This window comes from Anarrhichthys ocellatus, unplaced genomic scaffold (assembly GCF_004355925.1).
Source record: "Anarrhichthys ocellatus isolate YVR2014 unplaced genomic scaffold, GSC_Weel_1.0 scaffold23, whole genome shotgun sequence".
Lineage (NCBI taxonomy): Eukaryota > Metazoa > Chordata > Actinopteri > Perciformes > Anarhichadidae > Anarrhichthys > Anarrhichthys ocellatus.
Genome location: NW_022280053.1, coordinates 905,671 through 920,173, shown reverse-complemented (window position 1 = coordinate 920,173; position 14,503 = coordinate 905,671). Strand labels below are relative to the sequence as shown.

The following is a 14,503-nucleotide window of genomic DNA, read 5'->3' as shown; positions in this document are numbered from 1 at the left end:
ATGCTATACTGTCAGTCACAATCAGTTGTGATTGTGTTGTTATATGATTATATTTGGACTATGCATCTTCGATAGTAGGCCTATAATATTCCAGCTGAAGGGTTACAGTGGTGTGTTTGATATTTACCTATACTTCAAGTGCTCTCCTGTATTATTTGTAGCCTATAGTCACTCTATATTATATTATAGGATGCCTACAGCCTGGAATCAGACTGACCAGTTGAGCTGTTCAGAATGCACAGGTGTGTGTCTGTGTGTGTGTGTGTGTGTGTGTGTGTGTGTGTGTGTGTGTGTGTGTGTGTGTGCAAAATAGGCTCCCTGTGTGTTTGTATGTATGCTCGGTTTAACCGTGTCGCTCTCACAGAATCGATGCCTCATCTCTCAGATCATCTCTCAGATCATCGCTGCTGATCGGCCTTCATAGACACCACAGATCCAACTATTTAGAGCAAATATCAGCTGATAACAATCAGTGGCCGATCGATCGGAGCACCCGAGACCAAAATGCGGCAGTAAAGCTCAGCAAAGCCAACAGAAAATGAAATAAAAGACAACACAAACCATTTCAATTGGATTGATGTCGCTGTTCGCAAATGCATCTGTCGAAAGCAAAATCAACCAAAACTGAGAACAAAGGCCACAAGCTTCTTTAACTGCGTCCTCGCTGCCTCCTTTACAAATTAGTCACGCTTCAAAATTGCGAAATAGGCGATATCTGTGATCAGCTAGGATTTGCAAGCTTTCACGGCATCATTCAAACATTGCTTACACATTGATTTATTGAGGGGAAGAGCACATCCATGATACATCTCGGCTCCAGCTGCATGCTGCTGCACATTCACACAGCTCCACACGTGTGGGGGGGTCGTCCTCGGAGTGAGGCGGGGTGGTTTTGACTGAGGGGCTGAAGCTCCAGCTCGTCACGGTCTTCTAATTAAGGCGTTATTGCCTCCGATGGTGGGCTCTAGCAGCAGGTTTATATTGGTCTTAACCTGTTAATTAAAGTCCGATAAGATTTCTAATGAGGAAGAAAATGGCCTTTAGTGTGAGGCTGTGTAGTAGACTCTATTCTCATAATAGCCCCATGGACAGCCCCCCCCCCCCCCCATCTTCATGGCAGCTACAGTCTCTTCACTAGCTTTACTCAGCATTCTCTCTCTGGCACTTCTCACGTTGTTGCTGAGATAGCAAACTTTTATGAAGCATAGGTAGCAATACCTGAGACACTGAGCAATTAATGTGCCTTCTTTTCTTCCTTTTTTTAAAAATGTATTTATTTTTTGTGTTTGTCATGAATATTTGTACGGTGTGCACAAATAGGTTACATAAGCTGGAATCTGGGACACTGTGTGCAGAGGATTTGCCACAAGGTGCTGAGCATGCCCCGCTCACCGGCTCACTTGCTCATTTGCTCGGTTATTTGAAGTGAAGCGTCATTTGTGTGACAACAGCGAAGAGATTCTGTTGACATACTTTCGCCGCGTCCATCGAAGCATGACAAATGGGAGTATTCAGCCTTAAAAGATCTCAATTCTTGTTGTTTTGCTGCTTTTTTTTCCTGTTTCATTAAAGATTCATTAGGAACGTGGTACATCACACTGGGACTCTTAAGTTATTAATGAGTAAAATGGTATGTTCATTAGTAATGTATTACACATTGAAGCAATGACTTTAATCCGCTTTGCTTTGCAGAAATCATACGCTGCACTGTACATCCGTCCCTCACTGGATGAGCTTGTTAGATAGCAATCTACTAGATGTATACGCTATCTGATTTGAATACAACCTTTACCTCAACAGTCTTCCCTTGTTTATTATTCATGTCATCTTGATCACATTCCATTTACTCCGGAGCTTTTTGGCTGGATCACATATTCGCCATCCACTCCGGTTGCATTACTGGGGCAGTTAAAAGTAATGTTTGAAGACCTCCACTGGGACATAAAATGCAGGGCAGACCGGGCTCCGATGTGCCGCTTTGAACCAGTTGCCCTTGCTCACTAAAGAAAATCAGAGACGAGGTGAGAGAATAGTGCTCGGTGAGAGAAGAGCAGGATAAAGTTACCCACTTTCTTGCATTTTTCAGGGGCCATTAGAGATTTTTTCCCTTTTGATATATGCATGGATGCTTGGAGACACGGAAAAGCACTGTGCAGGTGTTTGATTGTCATGAATTTTATATGTCAAGAGACCTCTGACTGCTTTCCTGATGGGCTCTTGGCCAACCCACTTTTTCCTTTGGCACTAGAGTCAAACTACAGTGTCATTGATTCTTCTGTCTTTTTATTAATCAGTTTTACCATTTATTCAGTCAGTGCTGGGTAGTGGGGGATTGCGTGGACTATCTGATCAGCTGAGTCTTCTTAGTTCCCCGGAGGGAAAAAGGAAAGCAAAGCTGAACGAGTCAGACTGATGTTGGCGGAAGTTAACACCTTCTCGTATTGTGGAGCGTTTTCAAATGATAGATAAGCCTTTGAAAATGTTCAAGGCTTTCGTAAAGCCTTAAACCTGAACTTGAAGCCTCAGAGAGCTCTTAAACTGAGAGTCAAACTGTGGAATATAATCACAGAGGGTCACGGGTTGAACAACGATACGTTCGATGCTGCACAATTCATTCTGAATAATGTTTTGACATAAAGGCTTCAGGTTTGATTGCGGCAAAGTGGCTCAGTGGGCCCACGCATCAGTCACCCAATCTTTGATGGACAGTTTGCTAAAATAGAATAGGGAATTAACTCCAATGAAAATAATTTAGTATTGCACTTCTGTAAAGTTAGGGGACTTGTGAGAGAGAAGGCTAATATTTTCTGACTTGTAGTCCCAGGGATTGGTCACGCTTTGTCCTACATCGTCTGTCATTAGACCTTCCCTGCCTGTAAACACGGTCTTTCCAATGTTTAAACTCAAGCATTGAAGTCTTCCAGCCTGTGCTGAGATAACCCTGTCCATGTCACTTGGGTTATTTTTTTGACCACGGTATCTCAACTATAGGATGGACTCACATTGAACATTTTGTGAAGACATTTATCGTCCCCAGAGGACGAAGCCAAGTGACTTATTGTGACCCCTGACATTTCTCCAGCGCCAGAGTCCATTGTTAGCATGCTGACGTCAGCATTAGTAAAGCTTTACAGAGCCACTAGTTGAGCCTCTTAGTCTTGTTCAGACTGAATAAAATCCTTCAGAAGCACAGACAAGATTCTGCACCTATATTGAAAGACTTGTGACACTTCTTATTAAACCAGGCTGCAACCTCTGGGTCTGAAAGGTGAAGCCAATGTAGAAGTGCCTTAAACTTGCATTCTCTCTAATGGCCATCAGGGGGCGACTCCTGTCGTTACAAAAAGAAGTACAATTGTATAGAAGTCTATGAGAAAGAGACTCTACTTCTCACTACATTGTAAACATGAGTTTATGGTCTCAATCTCTAGTTTCAAGTCTTCTTCAATACAGCATGATGTTCATTTAGTACATTATGGTCCATTTAGAGTCAAACAGACTTTAAAGCAGGGTATGCTTCATGGCATGGCTCCCTTGTGATGTTTTCATCTGAGAACTTTCACTTTCACAGAGTGTTTTCAGTTCATACAAGTTGATTATAACATTTTGGTCGCCATACAATCTCTTATTCAGCGTTGGGTTGTACTTAGCTCCACCCTCTCGTGTCAAGTCTTTTTGTGAAAAACCAAGATGGTGACGGCCAAAATGGCAACTTCAAGGCTTCAAAACCAAAGTGTCTGACATCACTGTCGACTATGCTCACTCCTTACATACAGTCTATGGTTTAAACTGATCTTCATGTGTGAAGCCGGCGGAGCGCCCTGTAGCATAACAAATGTGAATGTAGTGCTCAGGGAAATGGCAACGGTAAAAGCAGGCAATACATTTGATTTATCAAGAGTCTAAAGCTTCTTCTTTACGTCCTGCATGCATAATGCATCACAAATACTAGGCACTGGGCTATTATGGCTTAATTATAGTGAGTAATTTATGTGTTTTGATGCAGTCCTGCTGTACTGAGATGCAACACGTTTCAAGTTGAATTACCATTTCTTCAGCACAAAGACGCGTGTTCTTTAAATCCATTTAGAAGGCAAATACTGTAAATGAGGCAATCTAAAGGTGTGGTCGACACATTTCCTGATATGTTAGATGATACTGAACCCAATGCATTGAAGTAAATCGGAATTGTTTTGCCCAAAGGCTGCTGAGCCTCAGTTGTGAAGTGACACTTTACTGATCTGAAACAACACACATCAGTAGTTTGTATTGCTGGTACACAGCCAAGTCATGCACTTTCTTTGTTATTTACGGCCGTCTTTTACCAATACCACCACTCTGTGTCAGCAGCCAATTGTGCTGTTGTTAAATGTTGTCAAGCCATCAAACTTGAGGCAAAAGTCTTCGAGAAAACGTGCCACTTTGTTGTGCTGCAATCTGGACACATTTTCAAAAGAACTAAATGTGAAACCGATGACAAGAAGGAAGGAGAACCCTCCATACCCTCCCTTGCGCATATTGACAGATGATTAATGACATTAATACAGAAGCTGTGCACTTAGTCATTTGCAGGATATTAACTTTTTTTTTTTTTTTTATTGAGTCTCATTTTTACCCTGCCAAACATTTAATAACATGACAAAACTGCAACCGATAAGGTGTAAAATAAAGTTTGTCACTAAACCTTTTCTCACATATGGCCACACAGCAGTAATGTGTTCGTAAAATCCTTCAATAATAGAGTCCCACTCTTATTTGTGGTCTGTGTTAAAGCTCTCAAAAAGAAGTGGGAGGAAAAAATAGTGAGGGAGGATTGTTTTCTAGGGTTTTACTTATTTATTGAGCCCCCTTAAAAAAGAACACTCACATTAGAGTGAGCTGTCACGTTGGCAGTGCGATGGCCGCCTAGATTGTATATCCCACACAATGCCTTTAATTATGTCGCTGTCTCTTCACTGTCACAAAAGACAAAATGGATCAAAGGCTATATCGGAAAGAGTAAGTAAGCAATTATCTCCTTTTGTCCGCCATCACTGTCAGTCAGCGGCCTGCTTTAAACGACACCAGAGTAGAACCAGAGAATGAACGCTGATAGATGAGGTAATAATGGTGCTGCATATAACATGTTAATAAACCCACTCCATATCTGCATCATTACTCAAAAACTGACTTGATTGTTCATGCGATAAGGTGAAAACAATCAAATCATCTCGTAGTCTCCCAGATATCACACCCACTCTCCTCCAACGGTGGCGGTGATTAAGCTGATTTGAATGCCGGGCTGTAGACTGGAGGGTAGTTGTATTATTGATAATAGCTTACCATGAGGTTTATTTGGGTACGGGAAAGTTTCCAGATGTCTCCTTTGAGGAGGAATATCCCTGTATGAATAGATATATGTGAGACTATAGAACTTGTAAACTTGTAAAGTCTCCTCTTCAAAGTTTAAATTCCATTTGAGATGTACTGTCGTGCTTTTTAACAGTCCTCAGAAATAAGTCCCAGGATGGCAAAGTCATGACCCGCCCTACTCTGCCTCTGGTTGGCTCGTGCTCGAAGCCTCCTTTGGCTGGGTTGGTTAGGTTTCGGCATGAGGAGTGAGACGGAGTTTGCACACCATTTAAAAGGCATTTGAGCCGGTGCATACGCTCATTTGAAGCGGCGAAAGCGGCGTGTACGTCTACATCGACCACATGGCAGATACAAACACAACAGGGTATTTGGTTATATTGCAATTACAGAGAACGCGTGTTGTTTTAATAACGAAATCGGTAAATAATCAGAGTTCTTACATTGTGAGCAGCCAGGACTTGAGTTGGTCAGCTTGCTGCGTTGGTAGTTCCATCACTTCCTGGAATATTTCAAACCAATAAGGAGTCATAAAATACACAAAACTGTCGTGTTTTTGCAAATGTGTTTTTAGCACAAAGTAGGACATGTTTAGTTTGCATGAACAGCGATGCAAAGCTCCGATACAGCTGTAGAAAAGTGACCAGTCAGCAAGTGAGGCTGATATCAATGAGTCCATATTATTCTGCTTAGAGCCTGGAAAATAAACATCTGCAAATATCACGATGGGAGGTCAGGTGACGTTTATAGCACACCAAACAATGATGCCTCTGTTATTGTTTGGTGAGTTCAGTGTACGCAGAGTTCAAATATTAAACCAAAACTGTCAAATAACTGTTTTCTATCCGTCTATTTCTATTTGTACTGTCCATCATTGAGGCCCAGTCATTATAATTTATGAAAAGCCGAGTGACAAGTCTGAGTGGATTCTCTAGGATTATCCCTACTCTCTGCACTCATATACAGGACTCTAAAGCTTATTTGTCATATATTTAGTTTACACACCTTGCTTCTTTGGTCGAGGAAGAAGACTAGTCTAGTGAATTGTTTTGACATGCTGAACATGTAAGGAATATATATGTAAATGTGCGAAGCATGTATTTAGATGAGTTTGTTTCCCCTATAATATTAGCGTGAGCTAAATCGTATCGAGAAATTTTTCTTACGGGACAGAGATTTTTTTTTTTGTTGTCAGTTTGACATCCAGGTAACCCACTTTTGCTTCAGCATGTTTACTCTTTGATTACCGGGAGAGCTGAGGGAAGCGCTATCTCCCACCTGCCAAAACCAGGCTGGCAAGCTGTCACAACACCGATGAAGACACCCAAATATATATATACACCTTGGTGTTTGTGGGTGACACACATTCACATAGATGCACACAAACTGTCCACACACACACACACACATGCTCTATTTTGTGCACACACACACTCGTTTTTGTGCACACGCATGCTTACTTCCTAAAAGATAGGGTGTTTTGACAACAAAATATATTCCTGCTGTGCTTTTGTGAAACAGAAGAATTAAGAAGTCATAACATCAAAACCTACAGTATTTGCTGCGTTTGCACATGTATGTGTATAGAATGCATCCATATTAGTCTAGCAAATGATGACACCACGTATTGTTCTTTGCATTATAAGAGTTGCTGCGTAAACCTCTGGATTAATAATGTGCTACCACTATAGTTAACACTGAAACTTCCCTAGTTGATTACGTACATTAGGATAATTATATTTTGTATTACAAGTCTTTCTAAAATGTTATGTTTTAATATGCAAATGAGGCATTATCTTATATTTCCAGGACATTGAATCAAGCCAGGTTCAAAATGCTTGTTTTATTTTGTTGACGTATTAGAGTCAAATGTTTTTATCCAGAGAATTTGGGATATCTCAGATATAAATCAGATAATACTGTCACCAGCCATAAAATAAATGGGTTTTTTTCGCTATGTTTTTAGGAATAAAATGCTTTTTAAATCGGGTTATAAATCATATATGAACACACTCCTCTGTAGAAACCTTCAGGATATAGAAAGGAATGAAACTGGAAAGTTTGAGAAAAAAGTAAACAGTCTTTGAAGATATGTATTGTAAAATTCCACACATTTTGCTACGGATAAAATGTAACTAATACATATCACCATGAAACTTCCCCGCTTGTTTACTTACATTACGGAAAATTAGTTTTCTGAAATGTTATGTTTAAATATGCAAATGAGGGATCATCTATTCATGTAATTAACTGTTGTGAATTTTAGGAGAAATCTATACACGCAAATAGACAAAGTAGTAAAATAAACACCGAAATGTCTATATTGGATGTAACATAAAAAATAATGTTTTCACGCCCTTAAGACGCATATTGTACCGTACAGTGCGAGATGATATATAGATCATGTTTGCATTTTAACCACAAAGAGCTATGCTCTTTATCTTTAATATTTAATATTAGGAGAATATTGAATGTGAATAAAAACAATGATTAGATTATATATTTCGGCACAGGAGATGGGAGTGCTGTAGTCTTCCTCTCAGCATTCCACCAAGGCGATAGCCCTGTATTCTGCCTGAGGGACGGAACTCGGGGGGAAAAAAACACCCCGATTGACTCGGCTCTTCTCTCCTCTCTCAACCTGTCAAATTTGCAGGCGGCCATTTTGCACAAAATCTGGTAGCATTACTGTTAACACACCGACATATACAACAGAACCAAATAGAATGTCAGAAGGCGAGCGACTTATCTGCGACTCCGTGTTCCTATTTTTCATGCTTTTGACATTCCGTCTTATCATCTCCATTCCGCTAATGCTAAAGTGACATCACACACTCACAAACACCTACTGCACCCCTCCACACAGACGTACAGGATCAACCTTGATGGGAAAGTGTATGAGTAGCGCTTAATCCTGTATTTTCCACCATCCAGGTGTGCTTAAACAAGGCTCCTAACCCCCCCCGCTGCTGCAGTGGGGCTGCTGTTCAACAGATAAGAGCTTGGTTGTACCTGAGCAGCTCCCATGTGCGAGTGTGAAGCAGGGCTTTGCTGACCCAAACCTTTTTTTTAGGCTTTTTCTTTTCCCTGCCTCGTATGAACAAACTTCCTTTGAATCAACACAGGGGGAAATGAAGTCTACAAAATGTGGTCGTCTGAGAGGGAACCAGTCGGTCGGAGCAACGAGTCAAATGGCCGTGTTTTGATTAGACAACATCTGGCATGTGTGTAAGGAAAACTGTCTCTGCCAGGGAGGGCTTCAGTTGTGGCACACAAACACCATCCGAGTGCACGTGTGTCCTGAGATGCCAGATGAGAGGCTCGCATCAATTTTTGAACAAAGCGCTCTGGCATCTCTTTCTGTCGAGGCCGTGCTGCTATTTTTTTTAAGAGTCTGAGAGGCAGAGCAGAAATGCATTTACTGTGACTCCCGTTGCTATGAAATTACAAGTTAGAGAGTGGATTCAGAGCTCCAGGCATTTCTGCAGTCTGACAGAAGTCACTGTGAGACTGGCCTGGGGACAGGGAGGAGAAGAGCCCTGAAGGGAAAAAGGGACGTGACTTTAAATAATGATATAAAATCTGTCTGTTACAGGATCTGGCCTGTAGTTTGGAACAACATGAAAGGTTGGACAGTGGAGTCCGTGTGCATCCAGCTGTTGCGCATAAGACGGTTGCCAAGCAGTACATTAGCTGTCAGCTTGTCAGGGGGCCACCTCTAGTCCTTGGTTGATGTGTTCTGATGTGGTTGAATAGTGGGTGGTGTCTGCGAAGCACCGAACGCAATCAGCCTTTCACGTGTTGCCGCCTTTCTCGCTCCATTTGCTGTTTGCGAAAGGAAGATCAAGAAATCCCATCTTTGCCTCTCTCCATTTCCCCTGTGGTGAGTCTGTCATTCACAAATCTCTGCAGACAGCGAGGAAGTGTGTGTGTGTGTGTGTGTGTGTGTGTGTGTGTGTGGAGGTGGGGATACTTCAGTGGGCAAAAGTTGGCTAAGAAGATCCTTTTATTTTTTGGTTTACACGCACTTCCTGAGAACGTTGAACACTTACTTTTTGGTCTTCCTGCCGTGCACCCGGCTGATCCGAACAGATGCTCCCCTAGTGCCTCTCACTATCTCAACACCCACCTATCATCTGCTTCACCAGTCTCCCTCCTGCCCCCATCTCCTCCGCTAGCTTCACCTCTGATCCACAATCTAGGCCGTCCATCTGCTGCACGGATCTGCGTCAATAGTGCCTATACCGTATGAAGGCCCCTCACACCAGGCATATATATAATTAATGCAGCGCTGACCATTGCCAAGCTGTATTTATTCATGTATTTACACAGACACATCAGCCCGAAAGTCAGTGTTTACACAAAAGCGACGACAGAAATCCGCAGAACGCAGCCCCCCCCCCCCCCACCCGTTCACCAACTAACCACCTGATTTCTCAAACCTGTTACTGAAATGTCAACATGGTGAAGTAATTAACAAACATTTATGCCACTGGCTCTTAATTAACAAACTTAGAATTAATTAGTAGATTTGTTTGTTAATTCATGGCTAGGCAGCTGCTTCCCGCTTATTAATACTGAATGCTGTTGAGTGAGTTAAAGCAGTTGGAGAACTTTCCTGTGCTTCTGCTCCGGTTCTTTCCATTACTTTAAACTTCTCGGGCTAATTTAAATATAGCTTGTGATGCACGATAGCTGTTAGTTGTTATTATTTTAAAACGGCTGCATTTCTAGGATACTAAAGGAGCAGTGTCTCGTATGTAAGATTAATACTGGAAATGAGAAATGTTTTAGGCTCCAAGCCAGTGATTATTGGATAACACATTTAAGGCAATGTTGCATTTTATTAAAGCAATATATTCTCTCCCACCGTCTGACTTTCCCTCTCTTTCTTTCACGCTGACACGCACTGTCTCCTCATTTCTCCATGTTCATGCTGGTTATTCACATACTGTATTAGCAGGAGATACATTTGTTGTTGGTCTGAACACAGAGATCACACGTGTGCCTTTATGACAGTGGGTTTATGACTTCAATATGGTTCAATGAACATTATTCATGAAGAGCGAGTGAAATGGAAAACAAACACAAATAAGTAAATAAATAACTCTTTCAAACTGAAGCAAATATGTTTGATGTGAATGTATCATACTAGTATCCACAAAGCCACCAGTACAGCCTAAAATACTGGATCTGGTATCGGTGTCTATGCTCCGATCCCATATCATGTAATCATATAATTCATAAGCTAATTTATGCTAAACGAGCGTCCCTCGCAACCTCATCCGTACATCCTGCCCGATCCGTACTGCACATGCGCAAACTAGTGCTGCACACTTGTGGTTGAAACCTCTTGTGCATCCGTAAAGTTCAGGTATTGCTATCAGTGTAAGGAAGGAAATGATGGTGTCATCTCTACCTGCTGTCGGTTAGTGTTAGTGTGGATACAAGCAGATGGCAACAGTCAGACTATTTGCTAAGAAATGTTTCAAAATAAGACCAAATACAGGAAAGTAAATTGGTGTTAAATCTCAGCTGTAACACCAGTACAACAAGCCATTTGTTGTTGAAACATGACGACCCTGTTAGGGGAGTGACAAGGACCTGCAGTTGCGAACGAGGCCTCGCGTGAACGACAGCGACCCATATTAACCCGGGACTAATTGTTTTGTACAAATTGTCAAAAGGACGATCAGATTGAGCTTTTGTTCAGCGCAATGGCAATGGCTTCCTGTGAAGTGCATGCGGAGGCAGGGGGTTCAGGTTCACAAGGCAACAGCCTTTTAAACAAAGAGGAGCCCCCTCCCCCACTCTACTCCAGCGTAATCAGTTCTGCATCGCAGGAATTGTTTGCAATTTGTCGATTCTGGTAGAGTTTCATTGGTGGTTGCATGTTGCTGGGTGAGCTGCTGTTAAAATGCTCTGGAGGTGGAACCAGCAGATGAATGAAAAGTTCTTGTTTGTTGCACACTGTTTTAACGCAGTGGATGTATGTGGCTCTCTTTACAGCTTGGTGGCTTGTAAGATCCAGCAGCCTTTCCTTGTTTTTATGATGGTGGCTTGTTGCGTAGCTGGCTGATCTCAGTCAGCTGGCCATGATCTTGAGTCTGAGCTCCAAGATCGGAAAGGAAGGCAAAGTTGATGTCATGGGGTTCATTGTACACACTCTGGTGTACTCACCCCTTTGGATGTGTGCCCCGTTGGGACCCAATGTTTCCTAGGGTTGGATAGGATCAGATCAGCTGGTGTTTGAGATGGAAACGGGACAGGAGTTCGTCTGCCAGGATGTGAGGTTGCAGTGTGCTGAAAGTGGAGCAGAGTTTGGCAAACATCAGTCTGGCTGCTCGCCTTCAGTCTCTCCAAATCACGCCGGAGTGTGCTGGAGCAGCAATCATCTTTCTCCGTGTGAAACAGCCTGTGCTATTACCCAAAGGCTTTACTAAATTAGTTCAGTCGGCGAGGGGCTCTTTCCCCCTCATTTCTTTTAGGTTCCACTAAAAGCTATGAATACATTGAACTGACAGAAGAGACCACACTTACCCGTTGCTCTCAATTTTGCATGCGAGGAAATGGAGCGTTTGCTGTACTTGAGGAAATGGAAAAAAAAAGTGAGTTCCCCTCACAGGTTGCATCGCAGCGAACGCGGTATTAGCAGACTGCGTGTGCATTTCCAGGACAGAAGTTTGTTTGTGTTCGAGAGAGAGAGAGAGCGAGAGAGAGAGAGACTGAGACTGATAGAGCCATCACTCAAGCCTTTGACAGTGATATCTTGTTTCCCTCTCAAACTGGGCTAGATGTATCCAAGCCCCTTGTGTGTTATTGCCGGGCTGAGGCATTGGTTGTAGATCACTGTGAAAACTGTGAAGCGCAGGGGAAGATCGGTCTGCTGAATGACAGCGGCGGAGCTCATCGAGGAGAGAAATTGGTCCTTCGGCCTTTTTTTCCCCGGGAGCGTGCAGACGAAGCGATAACAGCCCCAGATGTAAATGAGCGGAGGACATTGGAACGGACAAACAGAACTCCCCCACAGCACCATCAGCAACAACGGCTGGAAATGTGCCGTTGTTGCTGATATTGATATCAAACTAATTTCTTCTGAGCTAGGGATTATGTAAATAAACTATCTCCATTTTGGGCATTCCAACGGGTTGTTTGTGGAAGTCCAACATTGGCGGTTCGAAGCGTATCGGGCGGCAGTTCCCTCGGTGCGGTGCCGCGAATGAGGAGAAAGGGGAAGTTGAGGAGGGAGTGGTCCTTTGTTGATGATATAAACTAAAATCGATGTCTGCAGAGCCAAGCGGCTCTGCAGGCCGCTTGGTTTCAGCCACATCTCACATGATAACAGTTATCTCACTTCCATATGCGTACTCGCTGCAGGGTGGCAGAGCCGGAAGGGGCGTCCAACAGTCACCGATTGGTGTTGCACCTCAGGATCTACATTCAGTCGTTTCAAGAGCAAAGACAATGTTACCCTGGTCCCAGAGACGGCTAAGTGCTTGCGTGTCTCACCGCCAGCCTGAGGTTAAGTCACACCAGACTGTCGTTCCTTGTGTCTCGCCTAATCAGTCTGCTGCAATACTATCCCACCTGCTGCATAAAAAATTCAAAGTGAACGAACCAACTCTGAAATAAAGCCGGCAAAAGCTGCGCTAAACCTTGCTCCTGTGGATGTTTGAGGCATTAGCTGCCGTGGCTTTAAACTGTCATGTTGGCACGCATTAGTATAATACCTGATCTATTAACAAATGAGTCATTACTTGGTGGCTTTGTTTGACAGCAGTGTGTTTGTGTATTCATGTTTCCATCTATCACCGCCTGGATGCGCACTCACGTCTGTGTTTTGCATCCATCCAAACACAAACACACCGTGTCAATGCTCGGCGCGCAAAAACAAATTGGAGCACCGTTGTACAAGAAAAGCTTGCCCGGGGCTAGTCATTTTGAAATTAAAAGCATGTCTCTTTGTTCAGCCTCAGTTCCAGGAACGAGGGAGAGAACGTGAACTTGTCGCACTGGTGGGGGAGGGAGGAGAGAGAGAGAGAGAGAGAGAGAGGAACACTGAGCTGGCACCGTGATTTTCACAGCCAGGGAATCACACACAGTCTTTTATCTATTCCTCTCGATCAGGAGACATCCGGCAGGAAAGGTAGGAGGATTAGATTAGCCGGAGAGAGAAAGAGAGAGTGGGTTCTCTAATCCTGATGGGCTTTTCAGGACGTACACCCATCGCTGTGGAGAAACGTCACAGTGTGCAGTTAGGATCGGGAGGGGCGGACCCGGGACGGTTTGCCTCGCTAAACCCTTCACACTTGCATGAAAGAGGTTCCGGCAAACTAGGGGATTAGTCTGAGTGTAATTACACTTAGAAGTAGCAAAGAACGTGCGCTGACTCAAACGCACCGGAAAGCGGAAGGACTCCTGTTAAATGTGTTGCCAGTGTGCCTGTGAATTCTTCAACTGAATTAACGGCCTTTAGTGAACACATCCGAGAGATCAAAGAAGTCTCTACGAGATGACTGTGGATCTGTCTGATAAACATAAGGACGTCTCTATCTTGTTCACTTCCAATCAGATGTGTATTCCAGTCACTTCTACTACTTTTTTGTTGTGTTTCTAGTAAAAGGATGTCTGCTTTTACATGTTGTAATCGTGCAGGGCCACAGCTCTCCCTTACACAGTGGTTGTCAAAAAGTACTTCCACTCCCATCGCTATAGTCGGGTTGCATTGCTATAAAAAAAAGTGCTACTTGTTTCTGGTCTTGTTGTACAGCTCAGCCAGTTCTCCAGAGAGTCTTTCCCCCTGAAAACTAAAATCAGGTTTTCTCCCCATCCTACCAAACTGTAATTCTACTGTTGGTATTTGTTACCAAACACATAACATATATTGAGCCAACAGTGCAGTTGACATACCACTTAACAAATGCCTCTCAAATCCCAGAGGAGCTCAATCACCCCACTCCTCAAAAACATAATGATGATCTTCTTTCAGAATAGTGGAAAGAAAACTTTTATAAAATACATTTCGGTGTTTATTTTACTACTTTGTCTATTTGTGTCTGTAGATTTCTCCTAAATTCACCAAAAGTAAGCATTAGATAACACCTGATTTACATATTTTACATAAAGTGTATTGTAAAAAACAATTGTCTTAATG

At 42.9% G+C, this 14,503-nt stretch overlaps 1 protein-coding gene across 2 annotated transcripts in view; it reads left to right on the top strand.

Annotated features, from left to right (window-relative positions):
- The window catches only part of unc5da (unc-5 netrin receptor Da), a 149,314-nt gene that overhangs the window by 75,465 nt on the left and 59,346 nt on the right, over nucleotides 1–14,503 (top strand). The window lies entirely within an intron of this gene.